Source organism: Canis aureus, chromosome 22 (genome assembly GCF_053574225.1).
Source record: "Canis aureus isolate CA01 chromosome 22, VMU_Caureus_v.1.0, whole genome shotgun sequence".
Taxonomy (NCBI): domain Eukaryota; kingdom Metazoa; phylum Chordata; class Mammalia; order Carnivora; family Canidae; genus Canis; species Canis aureus.
Genome location: NC_135632.1, coordinates 37,820,297 through 37,836,953, shown reverse-complemented (window position 1 = coordinate 37,836,953; position 16,657 = coordinate 37,820,297). Strand labels below are relative to the sequence as shown.

The 16,657-nt window shown below is 36.5% G+C and overlaps 1 protein-coding gene and 1 long non-coding RNA gene across 26 annotated transcripts in view; one reads left to right on the top strand and one right to left on the bottom strand.

Moving 5' to 3' along the window:
- The window catches only part of RBMS3 (RNA binding motif single stranded interacting protein 3), a 1,278,684-nt gene that overhangs the window by 412,971 nt on the left and 849,056 nt on the right, over positions 1–16,657 (bottom strand). The window lies entirely within an intron of this gene.
- Positions 1–16,657, top strand: part of LOC144294016 (uncharacterized) — a 58,023-nt gene that overhangs the window by 12,856 nt on the left and 28,510 nt on the right. For 4 of the 5 annotated variants that reach the window (XR_013361396.1, XR_013361395.1, XR_013361397.1 and 1 more), the window contains exon 2: positions 2,970–3,128. This is a non-coding gene — a long non-coding RNA (uncharacterized LOC144294016). Of the gene's footprint in view, positions 1–2,969; positions 3,129–4,125; positions 4,176–16,657 lie in introns of all 5 variants that reach the window. The other variant, XR_013361398.1, reaches the window with a different exon arrangement.

The following is a 16,657-nucleotide window of genomic DNA, read 5'->3' as shown; positions in this document are numbered from 1 at the left end:
ATATATATATATATATATATATATATATATATATATATATATATTCCTGCTATCAAAAACTTGAAATGAAAAACACTGTATCTGAGATTTTATAAATGTCTCTTCAATTGCCCATTTTCCTCCTAAAAATAAATAGTAGTGTTGTTTTCTTCTAATTCTAAAAGTTATACAATTTTATTGAGGAAATTTCAGTCAATATGGAGGGAAATTAACCATGACGCCACAGCTCAAAAATAAACAAACTGTTCGTTTATTTTTTCTTTATTTTTAACCCAAATAGTATCAGATTATGCAGATATTTTTTCTCTTAATAGGGCATGTGGCTACTTTTCTTGGTCAATAAATATGGATCACTATAATCTTGTTAATCTGTTATTTTCAACATCCAATTGCCTAGATATTTCTTAAGGATTTCTGAGCTCTACATTATGTCTTAGCCAACTAATTCACAAAACTGATCTTATTCCAACATTTTGAAAGATTTTTAAAATTAATAGGAATAAGTAATACTCTTAAAGCCTCCTAGACCTTAGACAGTGATTTTTTTTTTTTTAGTTTTTTTGTTTCTTTGAAAGATACTTCAAAGAAAGACCCTAATGCATGCAAACCAAAGATCTCAGAAGCCAGTTAAATCAAATTCAAGTAATGCCCTCCTGAAATACAGGAGATCGGAAGCCCATTTTCCTTCTCATTGCAATTACATTGGACCCATCTCAAAGGAATTTTGGAAATACATTGGGACTTTGCGACACAATTTCAGATCTGCGATTCAGAAAGGATGCCAAGAATTTGAATAGTGATCATGTCATTATACTCATGATTGCACATTTATTTAGAAGTGGAAAGTGAGAGTTTTTTTCTTCAATAATGAAAGCTATGTTTTCCCCAAGGAAATTTTATGATAGTAGGAAATTGGTATGCTAGTTGATGGTACTAACTTTTCTGTGTCCCTTTAATAGCTGATCCACAACTTTTAGCTCAAGTCCTCTCTCTTATAGGCAGAATTTGCTTGATGAGTCTTAGTTGCCCAAGACAATGGGATTTCAAGAATCCTAGGATATGCTGATTAAGATACAGTTTAGAGAACTGTGATCTGTATGGTTAAGTACTTAAGGTCAGGACATGGATCACTAGAGAAATGGCTCTGTAAGCAGAGGATTTTCTCTTTTATTACTCTCTGTGTGGTCTGTGGACCAGCAGCAATGGCATCACTTGAGAGTTTGCACAAATTCAGAATCTACTGCCCATCTGGATGGCTCAGCTGATTGGGCAGCTGACTCCTGATTTCAGCTCAGGTTGTGATCTCAGGGCTGTGAGTTTGAGCCCCATGTTGGGCACTATGCTCAGTGAGGAGTCTGCTTGCAGATTCCCTCTTTCCCTCTCCCTTTGCCCCTCTCCCTGCTTGTGCTGTCTCTCAAATAAATAAATAAATAAATAAATAAATAAATAAATAAATAAATAAATAAATAAATCTTTAAAATAAAATCTCTTGCCCACTGTGGATCTACTCAGTCTACATTTTGACAAGATCTCCAGAGAACTGTATGCACATTAAAGACTGAGACACTGTGGTCTGGAACAAGCCACTCATCAAGTCTGGACTGCCCTTATTACCCTTGTAAAATTGCAGGGAAAATGGGGATCTTCAGCATCTTCTCCTCCAACTACTATCAGGTCTTCCAGTCTCCAAATTGTGCCTGTGCCAAGAACTCTTCAGGCTCCACTGGACATGTTGATGTTAAGAAATACACAGTCTCCAAGGTGGCTCACACGAGACAAGTACATTTAACAGAAAACCATTCAGTATAGTTGAAGGACAAAGATGCTGGCATCATATAGTCTGGGTTAAAATCTTTGCTCTGCTGTTGGATAGCAAGGAGTCCAAAGGCACAGAACACTAAACCAAAATTGAGGGTAATAATAATATTGCCTTAATTATATATTGGCTCTGGGCGCGAAGGAATTAAAATGCATTCAAAGTTCCTGGCTTAATGCCTTCGGCACCCTCTTCCTCAAATGCCCTCACCTTCTTAGACTGCTGAAATTTGGCACCCCAATGGAATCCACTCGCCTACAATGCATTTTAAGAGACGAGCCAGACAAGTGTATTCCTTCTCCACATAATAAACCTCTGTGTTTTTAAAGACAGCAATCTTCTCCCTGCTTATATTTGCAAAATTAATATTTGGAAATGCAGGATCGGGGCTATTTTTATATAATAGCCAATTTCAGAACAAGTACATGCCCTCCTTCTCTCTCTCCTTTATGTTTGTCCTTCAGAGAGATATACCTAATTCTGTTTGGTTACAAAGTTCAAATTGGCCCTACATTAATATATACCCTTAAAAAAGCAATGTTCATTTGAGGAAGCAGGTAACCAATGTGAAGAGTGATTATACAATAAATGTATTATGCAAATTCCAGTGAACGTTTTATGCACACTGGATAAAGAATCAAATTAAAGTCTCATAACCCTTGGAAAATTAGAGTTAGCAAGCACAGAGGTTGATTTGCCCTTGAACACAAAAACTGCTAAGAGCAGACATTCCTCCATCATTTCCACAAAACTGAACCATTTCTGAAGGTTTCAGATTAAAATAAGAAATCCCCTAGGAGTCATAAAAATCAGCTATTTTTACAGAAATAATTTGGAGTTGCAATTTTAAAGTGTTATGAGTTGGAAGGAATTGGTGAACTTCTGTGTCATATTTTGAAAAGCTTATATTCCAGGGAATCGGCCAGTTGAGAACACGAAAAATTGCATATGGGAGAAGGTATGCGGGAAGGGGGTAACAGTCTCCTCAAGAATCAGCACAGGAGGGCTGATTTACAGAGCTTTCCCCCATAACAACCCGAGAATGGCAGTTATGCGATAGACCACTATGCTTCTTCGATTTTCCTTCACTCGAGGTAATAATGGGACATAATAGCTGCCTTCTTATTACACTGTTGTGTCCACTTCTATGCAGCTTGCCAACACTGATTCTACCACTGGCCTCTCTACAGAGAAATAACGGACCATTAAGAAGGAAAATGCAGAGGGTCTATACTGCATTTCACTATCGGAGAACAGAGAAACCATCGCAAGCATTTCACTAAATCAATAAGCAAGTACAGGTGTGAAGAAGGTAGGTCGAAAACCCATTTTGCCCCCAATTTTTACACATGGAGCCAGGATGTGGGCTCCAGTGCCAAGAACACTCCATTCATTCATCAACCCTTGGAAATCAATGTTGTTTCCTGTTCATCCTTTTTGGGAACCAGGCAGGCTGTAAATATGAAAATAGTGCTATTGATTTAACAAGTGCTCAATGAGGTCCTTTTATGAGTTCTGAGGTAGGTGCTTAGGGGAGAGAAAAAGACAAATGAGACGCAGATTCGGTCCTGAGGGAATATACAAGCCCCAAGAAGAAACAGCCGGCTTAACACCAAGATGCTCATTAAAGGCTCTATGTGGTGTGCTTGTCACAAGTACAAAAACCCATAGCACTAACACAATGGTTGAAGGAAAGCTTATGTCTGACTAACGAAGAGATGATGGAGAAGGAGAATTTGAGCTTTTTTTTAAAAAAAGTTTTTTTCGGGGATCCCTGGGTGCCTCAGCAGTTTGGCACCTGCCTTCGGCCCAGGTCGCAATCCTGGAGTCCCGGGATCAAGTCCCGCATCCGGCTCCCGGCATGGAGCCTGCTTCTCCCTCCTCCTGTGTCTCTGCCTCTCTCTCTCTCTCTCTCTCTTTCTCTCTCTCTATGTCTATCATAAAATAAATAAATAAATCTTAAAAAAAGACTAATAGTCTAAAAAAAGTGTTTTTTCTTATTTTATAACTCTTTAATCAACTGAATTGAAGTATAATTTACACATAATAAATGCCCATTTCAGTGTACTGTTTGATGAATTTTGAAAATATAGTTACTGTAGAACCACCATAACCATCAAGATATGGATAGAATCCCCCCATGTGGGCCCCCAGAGCCCCTCATTGCCCCTTTAGAGTCACCTCTCCCTGCAGTTTCTATGCACTGGCAACCACTAATCTGCTTCCTGATGAATTTTGTGGATGAATCTGTCTTTTCTAGAATCTCATACAAAAGGAATCATTCTTCTCTGTTTTTGATTTTTGCTTAGTGTGATGAAAAGGAAATGGCATCCTAATTTTGGCAATGATTTTGGGATAGGTAAGTAAAGTTGAGTTCAAGAACTTCACAAGGACATCTAATATCGACCAAAGAAGAGCATGTTTCCAAGGAGTTGTATGAAATAATACAGGACAGATAACATGACCTGACGATGTATTACGTAGAACTTTTGAGCAATTTTACATCAAAGCTCATAATATCCTCCCTTTCTTTCAATGTGCATTGGCTACCCTGCCTCAGGACCATTGCACCTGCTGCTCCCTCTTACTGATATAACTGATCATCTTCCAGACCATACAGAAGCTGGATTCTTTCTCCCCTCTGTTAGTCTCTATCACATGTATTTCACGTCCTCCACTGTACCAGGCACAATCTGTAGGTTACTTCATTTCCTTATGAGATGATTGTGTTTTAACCCAACAGACTGTCAGTGACAAGATTATTGGGAACAGAATGGTTTTGCTCACAACTGGACAGTCCAACAGGACTTATGACGCTTTATGGACCATATTAGCCACCAAAAGACTGAGTGAATAAATGAGTGAATGAATGAATGAATGAATGAGTATATTCATAACATGCTTTAATCCAGTCACATGCAAAACTTCAGACATTAATATGTCTCACACCTCTCTTTGACAAACAGTTCTTTACCTCCCTTCTAAAATGCCCTTTTATTCAAACAAAACAGACTCTTGTCAATTTGCAATGCCAACCTTAAAACCACGACATTGACCTGATATGTGTTTATGCACTTTCGGGAACAAGACAAAGTATTTAACTTCCAGAGAGACCTGGAAGATGCTGGATGTCAAGGTCACCACAACTAAAACTTAGTAATTGTCATCTTCCTAAGGCAGAATTCTCTTTTCTAAATATGGCAGATGTGTACTGAAAACAAGGACGGCAAGTGTTTGGGTGTTAATGCTTTGGCTGTTTTTGAGGAACTGGAGTTTTATGCTACAGGGGTTTAAGGTGAGGTTAGCACAGCACGGTTTTCAGATCAATAAGTGACTTTGTGTCGAGGGCCTGCTGGTTGCTTGTCTAGTTTATTGTGACTTAACAAAAGGGCCCAGGAACAATATTGCTCAGCAGAAGAAAAAAAAAAAAATAGGTGAGCCGATGGCTCATCTAGAAGAGAGAAAAATACCAAGATCCACAATGTTCACAAAGAGGGGCAGTCTAGAGAATGCCAGAACTCTGCAGTGCAATGGGATAATTGTAAAAGTAGCAAAATCGCTGTTTTCAAGTCATACTTTTAGAAACTTGACCTTGGAAAATTTTTCAAACACACAAAGATTCATAAGCAGTGGCATAAGCCAGTATTTTTTTTCTTTCTGACACAGTAATACCACACTAATAACTCACTTTCTATACACTCTTGAAAGCTCTCCTTTCACTTTACCCTAGGGTCTTTTAGCCTTTTAACAAATATTGCATACAAGGAAATAAATGTTTTGGAACATAATTTAAGTTTCCTTCTCCAACTTGCTGCTTAGAGGAGAATAAATTTCCCTTTTCTTCACTTTGTATTAGTCTCTTCTGCTGATGAAGAGGAAGCTTAAAATATTTTGGGCCTGAAAGACATATGGGAAAAAAAAAAAAAAAAAAAAAGATTGGCCTAAGAGTTTCCTTTCTGTCCTCATGAAGAAGGAAGAGATGAAAATAGTAATAACAAGACTCAGGGAAAATCCTGCTATCCAAAGCATCCTCTTCTAGGAAAAAGATGAAAAGCAGCAGAGTTTCAGTAACATCAGACATTTTGAGATTGATTTTTTAAAAAGATATTCTTTTCTTGGAAATGATAAAGGTGACTTGTATCCAGACCCAGACTGATGACAATGTCTTTCCAGAAGCTGACATGCCTTAAGCTGACACATCATTACAACAGAATGACCTCTATCCTAAAAAATAAGGTGGGCCTGGAGAGTAGTATTCCAGCATTTTTCCTGCCAAGTTTCTGAAAGGTGCTTTAAATGTTCTGGTTTAAAGTAGACAAAATGCTCCTTGGTCCAAAATATCAATATAAAAATTTACATAATACTAAAAACCAAAGCAACATATTCGATGCCATGCACTAAGTTTTTTTCACATTTCATCTCATTGAGGTCTCATAATAACTGTACTATTACTCCAATTTTGGATGGGAGGCAGTCAAGTCTCAGCCGAAATTTTCTCATTGTAACATACCATGAATTGTGTAAGCAATCTGAAGTCGTGCAGCTGGGCTTCAGTTTAATATATATAATATATATAATATATATATATTATATATATTATTATATATAATAAAATATATATCAGTATACATATCTATATATGTCTATATATAGTAATATATATTATACAGATAAAGTATATATTAGAAAAAACAATCATGTATATATTTAAAACACAACAACCATACATTCGGACATTTTCTAAGGAAAGTGCTTTAACTATAATACCTATACATAACATATAAAAGGATATTTAAAAATACCTATTGGCTCCAGGGTTTAATAAAAGAAAAACTGGAGCAATGTTATCCCTCAATAAATATTCATTGAACAAATGAGTAAAAATATATTAAAATATTGTGTTGTGTAATTAGGGCTAGAGATTCCTCTGTGTAAGAATTTCTATACTGCTATATCCTGGCTGAGGGTTCAGATATGTGCTGATTCATGACTGGGTTCTCACCCCTACAAGATTGATTGGAATGTAACAGATGCTCAAGAAATATTGTTTGAATAAATGAATTAATGAATGCCCTTTAAAAGGGTAAAAGACAGACCCAGGATCATCACCTGTCTAGGAATGCTCTTGGGAATGGATAGAGGAGAGATTATGAACAGAAAAGGCAGTCCTCTACAGTGACCTGCTTTTCTAGAGGATTCTCTATCATCTCACAGGTCAGGATCACAAGAGACCTGGTCCTGCACTGTCTCCTTGGATCAAACCACGAAATCAACAACCTTTTAAACCCTTTGACTTTGTTTCTTCGTCTCTTCCCTCTCCCCCGAAAGGGTCTGGCTATGTTTTTTAAAGGAAGATAATGTTTTTAAAGTATTCTGATTTTTTAAAACATAGCATTCCATATGAAAATATTTGGTTTTCCTCATTTCATTATGAAGGATATGTTTGCATTCATTAAGACATTTTAAAAACAGTTTATATAATAAAATGATCATCTTTAATTCCAGCCACCCTTCGGTGTCCTTCTCTCTCAAAATCATGACATCTTTTAATTCTATTATATGTTCCTGAACATACTATTTTGGGGCACTTGCTATATATGCAGTGTTGGAGGACAGAATTTTGCAATTCTTACATGAAAGTAACAAGTTTAAATTCTATGACTGATTTTTCCCTTATTTCGGAGACTTTGTGTCCACTTTTCATCTTTGGTGATATATGTACATGTGCTGGGAAGCTTGCTGTTTATATATGAAAACATCTCATACTATTTTCAATGTGAAGTTACCAAGTATTTCCAAATATTTTGCATACTTTTCTATAGCTCATATAGTTGTAAAACAAATGGTCATAAGAAATCCTATGGTCTAAGGTAGGAATGGGATGGAAGGTAGCCATTACAGTAGAAAAAAAAAAAAAAAGATTCTTTGGCAGAGAAAATAATTAATTATAAAATTCCAGATGGGCTCTTATTTTTGGCATATGATATTTGTTTGGAAATATAGTGTCATCAACTTTCAGAAAGCAGGAAACTCCATCTGGTATTTGTATGTTTCTGTGAGAGGATGCTTGGATTCTTTCATTGTCAGTTTTCACCCATATTGAATGATATTCTCACTCTTGGTTAAATTTGAGTAATGATCACATAGATATACACTCATCTATGGAAAGTGATTTAAATCTTTTTGAAGTCTGAAATAAATGAGGAAGTGGTGAATTATACTGGGCTGAGATCTGACCATGTAAAATAAAATACCTTTACACATTACCGAGTGCCTTGCTCCCAGTAGGCACTTTTAAAGTTCATTGAATTAGATCCGTAGGATATGGGAAATATAAGTACATATAAATAAACTAGGGAAACTCTTAGTTTAAGTTCATCGACAGTAAAAAATTAATAAGAATTCAATATGTATGATTTGTTGATTCATTGGTTTTATTTATTCATTGAGTAAATGTCAAAGAGTAGTTGATATGACTATGTGGACTCCTTATTCTATAGAATAGTGATGCATGTCCTGCATTGTCCTGTGGACAAATATGTTTGGAAAATACTAGAATAAGTAATAGTTAACATTGAGACTTTTCAGAGCCTTTAAAATACTAATGTAAATCATCATTTTTTAATGAATGATAGAAAATGAAAATGTGATGAAGGGTTCCATGGTGTGATGACAGAAGAATTCACAGATGGCATTTGGCTCAATAGAATAGGGCACTTGGTAGGAGCTGCACCAGGGGCACAACATTTGAACTAGGTCTTCTGAGGAAATTATTTTCCTTTCTCTCAATATAAGATTAATACATGTTTATATAGAAAACACAAAAAATTATACAGATGACAATTTAAAAACTAACTATTAAGGACATAGTCTAGAGACAATCACTGTAACTATTTTTGGATTTCCTGATTGTCTTTGTTTATTTGACATCTCTCTCTCTTGGTTCCTAATTGAAAATTTCTTTATACAAAGAGCATGGTACATAAAGTCTAATGTGATGACTAATCTGTGCAGTATTGCAATATTGGCATTTTTCTACAGCATTATATAATATTCAAAAATATTTTATCAGTGCTACAACTATGTAATCATTCCAATGCAGTTGAGCATTTCTTGTATTTTCCTTCGTAAATTTTATTTACTATAAATCAGTGGTGCTGACTGTGTGGTTCCTAGACCAGCTACATCAGCATCACTCAGGAACTTCTGAGACATGCAAATTATCAAGACCTACCCCAGATCTACTGAATCAGGAATCCCATGGAAAAAGCCCAGCAGATAAATAATTTTGATGATTATACCTTTACATCAGTCGTTGCATGTAGTTGGGATGATCAATTATTTTTAATTACACAGTTCATTTCAGTTTGTAAAAATGTACACTGTTTGTACTCTCAGAATCTAACATGTTAGATACATAGTAGGAGCTGATATTTGTTAAACAAAAGAATGAAATGGCAGTTCCCCTAAATTTACTTCACTGTCTTTTGGAATTTGAGATGCCAATAATTCTATGGTGCCAAATTAGTACTAATCCTTTTAGAGATAACCTGGATCTTTCTTCCTGGATGCTTGTCAGTCTTCCTTTGTGAAAAAAAAAAAAAATATATATATATATAGTCTGGATATGTGTCTCATTCTCCTTTGAATGATTTTGTCCCAATCATGGCAGACTCCTGTCATCTGCATTTCTAGTTTCCCTCCCTCCTTTTCTTTCAAACCCTCAGATTTGGACAAAGGTTCTTCACTTGTGTCTTTAATTATTACTTTTGTTCTATAGTATCCAGTGTTCTTCCAGAACACTTATAATTCGTAATTGTATCTCTTTCATTTGTCCTGGATATCTTTCATTTCCTTTAATATCACTTTCTTGTGTTCTTCCTTGTGCTGGTAGTGTGTGTGTCTGTGGGGGGGGGGGGTATGTGGAGGGGTTAACTCCAATGTGATTTTAATTTTGAAATTATTATTCTTGCCTCCTTGCGTTTGTCCTTTATCTCACCAAGCTCCCATTTCATCCCAGCTTGTTGCCTTGGCTCACATCCTGTCCTCTTTTCATTTCATCCTGTTGTCCCTTCATCTCAGCTTATTCTATTTTGTGGCTTTCTCTTCCTGTTTACCAAAGGCAATGTCTTCTTAAATCAGATTAAGTATGACAAATAGTCTTCTAAATTTTTTCTGGTTCCTGTTATAAATAGTGTTCAAAGGTCTGTTCTTCCTCTTGTATTCACGATATTATTCCCTTTCATTCTGCCACGGGATGGCCTTTGTAGGTTACATTTTTTTTCCTACTTATCCAAAACGAGGAGAAAATTACCCAGATCTTGCATTTATAAATAATGTTAGTGAATTTCCCTTGGCTCACAAAGATTCTTTAAATGAGTGGGTTAAAATCCCAATTAGATCTATAAGTGGATTACAGCTGGACAATCCCAAGTGTCTAACAGTTTGTGTGGATGTCCTGGGCAGGGGTCAGCACTTCCACCTTTCTGCTGCTCATGGAGTCTCTGAACCAAGCAAATGTGATAAAATCTGCAGTTTCCCGCAAGTCTTCTCCTATGTCTTCTTCTTTTTGATCTTCCTACAGATAGCATCTTTCTTATGGGAACTAGACGTCCAGCCAGAGTTTAGGCTCAGCAGTTCTTCCTACATCTTTGAATTATGATTGTTGCTTGTGTACAGAAAGAATAAGGTTGGCAAAAATGGTCACAGTACCTTGGGCACCTTCAAAAGCAATAGTCATACAGGTAGCCTGGTTTTGCTCTTCCTATAAATTCCATTTACTGGATCTGCATGCCATTTCAGGTTCTTGGGAATGTTCTGTTTCATTATGCTTATCCTTCTCAGTGTATATTTGCACAGATAGAAGATTTATTAACCCAGAACATATCTCTAAAAGGTTGACTACAGGAAGGAGATACTTTATGCAACAGCACTATTTTCAGCTTCCCTCGAAGTATACTTCAGGACAAGTATTTATATGAAAGCCATTTATTAAGGAAATGCTCTCAGGACAAACTGTTGTGGAGCTACAGAAGCAAACAGGGTATGATTTTACTTTATTTATTTTTATTTTTATTTTCATTATTTATTTATCCATGAGAGACACACAGATAGAGGCAGAGACATAGGCAGAGGCAGAGACAGAGGCAGGCTCCCTGTGGGAAGCCCAATGAGGGACTCGATCCTAGGACCCCAGGATCACTACCTGAGCCAAAGGCAGATGCACAACCACTGAGCCACCCAGGTGCCCCAAGGGTATGATTTCAAAGTTTCATGAAGGGTAGCATTAGCCCAAACTTTGCAGGAGAACAGCGAATGTAAATCACACCTCAGAGTTATCCCAACCCAAGCAAGTGAATTGGGCTTTCATATTCAGGCAGAAGAGGGTCACTAGTAGGAAAGAGGGTGTGGCTTTTTGGCTTTTTGTACCAATAGGCAAAGTAGAACTAGTAGTCTAAGGGCCATTTCAGTAAGAAAAGTCACAGATACTAGCAGTTGGGAATACCGTCCCTTTGGGGAGAGATGTGAGAACAGATAAAAGAAAGCCAAGGGGATCTGACAATGTTCTATCTAAACACCTTGCTTATTACTGTCTGCTCCCTTACCTATACCAACCCCACACCTCCAATGGCATGAAAAGCTAATTATACTGACACAAAGGTTGTTCACTCCTGCCTCAAACCATCAAGAAAAAGTGCATTGACTGAAGAATGGTTCTAAAGTATGATTTTGTCCTTTGGAAGCAGAAGACATATTTACCTGGTTGTATATAAGCTTATTATTTATTTAAGTTTATGGTTGCCGACAGAAAACTGATTGTGGTAGAATAATAAAACTCACAGTTCGAAATCCCTAATGTACCTAATCACTTTCAACATGTCTTCAAATTAAAACATGTTTTCACAAATGATACATTACACATGTAATCTGGCTTATCTTTTTACTTTGTATCAAGCACTCAATTTAGCTGTAGTAGCTAGTGTGTAAGAATTAGGATACCACATTAGTTCTGAGAAAGATCTTAGAAAATATGTCTTGTCCTTTTAAACAAAGCATATTTTTAGAACAGTGACTCATTCGTAAGTATGACATCTAAGTGATACAGTAACAACAGCCTGGTGTCCTGCCATATGCCTGACTGAAGACAAGGGTTAAGTGCAATGCAAGAAAGGGGTGGGGAAGAGGGATAAATCCTTCCCTAGACTGGAAATAACAGTGTTAAAATGCAAAGTGGCATCCCAAAACCCTTGATTTCTCCTAGAAGTGGGAATGTTCCAATTAACTCAGTAAATGAACACAAAGTATTTCAAAGTGTTCTAATTCCTTCTGATGCCCAAGTAGCCAGACAACTTGGCCTGTGTATTGTTCCATTTGGGTTTGAATTCCAGACTTGGATTTGGCTTCTCTATTTGTAGATAGAGGAAGAAAACATAAGAAGACAGAATTTATCCACTGACTTTTTAAGAGTTGGGGTGAAAACTCATTTAGAAAGTATCTAATCCCCTTTGTGGAATGTCACTTGGTGAAGAACATAATTGTTCTATACATAGCGTTGATGCATTGACCTGTGATCACCAAATGTTCTACCCTATTCACCATCAGACTGGAAACTCAAGACCAAGGATTGGTAGGAATTCAGCTCTGACTCATCCATCTTGCCCAAAGTAGGCTTTCAATTCATATTTGTTGGATAGATGGATAATTTTAACTAGACATTGATCTTTAATAGCCCCACGCTTAACACTTTACTAGCTGATTACCTATTCATGATTCATGAAGAAATGGAAGAACTAAAAATGAAAGAATAACTTAAATATCCCTTGAACAAGTGTAGTATCTAACTAGAGTGCGAGTCTCCTGTCTCTTTCTCTCCAATCAATAAATGCTTCATGTTAATGCCAATGACTTTTTCTGATGCACTAACCTAATCATGGTGTTCTTCTGTACAAAACTACCTTTTAACTTAGAGATGAATACAAACTCTTAATATGGAGGCCAAGTGTCTGGAATGTATACTCTAAATTATCTTTCCCATCACCTGATTATCTCCTATAAGCTACTATACCAGATGACTCATGGTTCCTTATATCTGTAATTATTTCTACATGCCCTTTTCTTTGCTGTTACTTTTCTTTTGGCTCAAATTCCTTGATCATCTTTTTCCCTTGTATAAATTTTACTCACCTTGCAAAATGTAGCTTGAAATCCTCCTCCTCTATGAATCTTTCCCTCCTACAAAGTTAGAAATGATGACTCCCGTCTCAGCTCTACCAGCTCACTAAAGCCATGTTTTATTATGTGGCCATTCATCTAAATGACTGTGTCTCACCTCCACTGAGGCACAGATTGAGTATTATCATTGTTATGTCTGCACCTTATTCTCGTATGAGCCAGTATTGACTGCTACTATTTACTGAATTGATTCACTGAGTTCAGAATTTTAAAATTTAAAAGCCTGGAACCAAGCTAAAAGCCAAACAATGAGAGAATGGTTAGGCAATTTATAGTACGGCAACTCACTGGAATATTGTGTTTCTATTAAAATTACAACTGTGAAAGTTAGTAGCCACATGAAAATGTTTATGATGTAACACTAAGTTAAAGGAGATAATGAAAAACATATCTCCTATGGAAAATACGTTTGCATATTAAGAAGGATAATAAAGCAATTAGAAAAAATACAGTTGATATCTTAGCATGGGATAATTATATATATAATATAATATATATATATATATATATATATATATATATATATATATATATCCTCTATTTTTCCTATAATGCTATTTATGGCCTAGAAATGAAAACAAAGTGCTTATAATGAGCTAGACTTGGAAGCAGGTTACAGTAATTCTAAAATGTTCAAACATTACTAACTCACAAACTCAGAGATTGTATGTACACTATAATGGGATGAGAAGCTGAAACATCCAAATTCACATGGTGGATTTTTCAGACGATAAGGAGGCAAGTGCCTAGAGGGAATGCTATTTTTCATTGTAACCAGTTAATTTGATATTATAAGAAAGTTGCTTTACATTGTTTTCCATCCAAGCATGGAAGATCTATATTAAAGCAAATTAAAACACTGGTGAGAAATGAATATACTAATTTATATATGTATATATGATAGTTGTAGTGGTGGGATACTAGATGCCCCTTCATGACTGAGGGACTCACTCTCTTGTTGATGGTGTTGGTGGCTGCCAGCTGCCTGATGAATCACTCTGCAGGCAGTATCCTTGGGCCAAAAGAATCACCTGGCCCGGGGTCATGCACTCCCTCTTCTCCAACCCTGACCCTGACCCCCAGCCACCAGAGCAGCAGCGTGCATTTAAAGACTCCTCGGTGTGAAGAGATGTAGAAAAGGCCTGGTTCCCTCCCCCAAACTAAGACAATCTGGAAAAACCATTCCAACTATGGAGCTTCCCATGAGATCAAGGTGTTGGCAAGGTCTCATGACAATCCAACTACTTCTTGTTCCTCCTTCCTTCACTCCCTACTACTGTTGATCCCCAGGGTACCCCCCAATGAACTTCTGCCTACAAATCTCCACCTAATTGCCTCTTTCCAGAAAACTTTACCCAAGACAGCTTTTATAATTCTGCCTAAAACCTGAAACATTGGAAATAATCAGATATAGGGAAAAAATGGGTTCTTTGAGATATTCTTTGGTAATTTGTAAATAAAAGCTCTGTGGGGTTTTTTTGTTTGTTTGTGTTTACATTTTCTAAGAACTTATGTGTGAAGGCACAGTGACTGCCAAGCATTTTACAGATATCAATGTATTCAATGTTTGTAATAACCCTATGAGGCTGAGACTATTCCCTCATTGTCTTATTTGCAATTGAAATCCTGAGCCCTAGAGTAAGTGAGTTCACCCGCCTAAGATTACAAAACCAGGTAGTGGTAGAACAAGGCTTGGAACTCAGGGACATGGAACTGCATTGAGCTTCTTTGCCACGCTGTTTTTCTACAGAGGGCAGGGCCCTAAGAAACAACATGCAAAGAGAACACACAGGCTTCACACTCCCATCCCATGGTATCATGCCCACCTAGGTAGGAATAAACAAAATTCTTCAGTTCTGAGGCATTGAGCGTTAGCGACCTTTTTCCCTTTCCTTTTCTACAGACCATGTCCAATAAAAATTGTGAGGAAGAAAAGGTTCAAAGAAAAACCATTAGAATAACGCTACTACTATTCACTTTTTGCTTAGAGACCATGATTGTTGCCTCTCATCTGCAGCTAACTTCTTTCTCATTGTGCTTTAAAGAGAAATAAAATGACTCCAGTGCAAGCTTCAGGGATTGCAGAAATCAGGTGAAAAGAAGACTAGGCCATTCTCAGAGTCATGCTGCAGGGAAGATTCCAGAGTACAAAGATTATTTTTAAAAATATGTCCTTTTTTTTTTTTTTTTTTTTTTTTTTTTGTAAATGCATGCCCTGAGTATGGATGCCTAGTCAGAAAGGGCGAGTGTAGCAATTTAGATCTTACAGCAAACCTCTTGGGACTTCGGAATAATAACTACAGCTTCCAAAAAGGGCAGGAATGTGAAACACTGAGATAACATGGTCTCAAGTACAGAAATATGTTTTCCTTGTGATGTTCTGACCAGACTTGTCCACTAACCCTAACAAGAGTAAACATTCCTTTCACTCCCCAAAGCCACGCTGTGCTGTGTCAAGATTTTCATTTTCATTTTCAATATTCAGAATGCATTGATTAGCCTCTGAAATATAATTACAATTTGGCATCCAAGGATAGCAGCCAATATGTCGTGTAGTGTTTCATTTTTCAATCATTGAAGGACTCAAACAATTTCTTTTATTTGGAGATATTGCAAATATATCCTATTAAAACAATAACATTCAGGTCAGCAAGTCCTGAGTCTGCAGTAAAGAATGGGAACTAAAAACATTCTGACTTTCTTTTCTAGGAGCAAAGAGCTTATTTTCACAGTCATATGTATATCTTTCACGATGTCTGTGAGGAGAATTCCCTTTATTTTCTATTCATATTGACCGATTCTAGAAAAGAAATACATTTAAATTGATGGATTACTTTTTAAATTCTTCACAAAGTAAAATATGTTTTTCTTTCTCTTTCAACTTCTTTCATTATTCCTCTCATGATTCAGTAACAATGAGATATATCCCCTGCAAAGAAAACTCGCCATTTATGAATTACTGAATTCACAACAAATATACAAGGTAAAACACTTAAATACAATTAAGCCTGGTTGTTTTCTTTATACATATAGTATTTTTGAAATTTTTTTTATCAACTTCCCCTCTGGCAACTATCAGCTTATTCTCTGTATTTAAGAGTCTTTTTGTCTTGTCTGTTTGATCATTTGTTTTTTAGAACCCACATATGAAATCATATGATATTTTCATTTCTCTCTCTTATTTCACTTAATATCCTTTAGGTCCATCCACTTTGTTGCAAATGGCGAGATGTCACACTTTTTATGTTTAACTCATCTTCCATTTATCTATATCGATAGAGATACATCACATCTTCATCTATTCATCTACCAACAGATATTTGGACTGCTTCCATATCTCGCCTATTGTAAATGATGGTGCAATAAACAACATAGGGGTGCATATATCTTTATAAATTATTCATTTTCTTTGGGTAAATACACAGTAGTAGAATTACTGGATCATATGGTATTCCTATTTTTAATGTTTCTGTAGGAACCTCCACACTGTTTTCCATAGTGTTTGCACCAATTTATATTCCCATCACCAGTGCATGAGGGTACCTCTTTCTCCACAGCCTTGTCAACACGTGTTATTTCTTATCTTTTTGATATTAGGCAATCTGACTG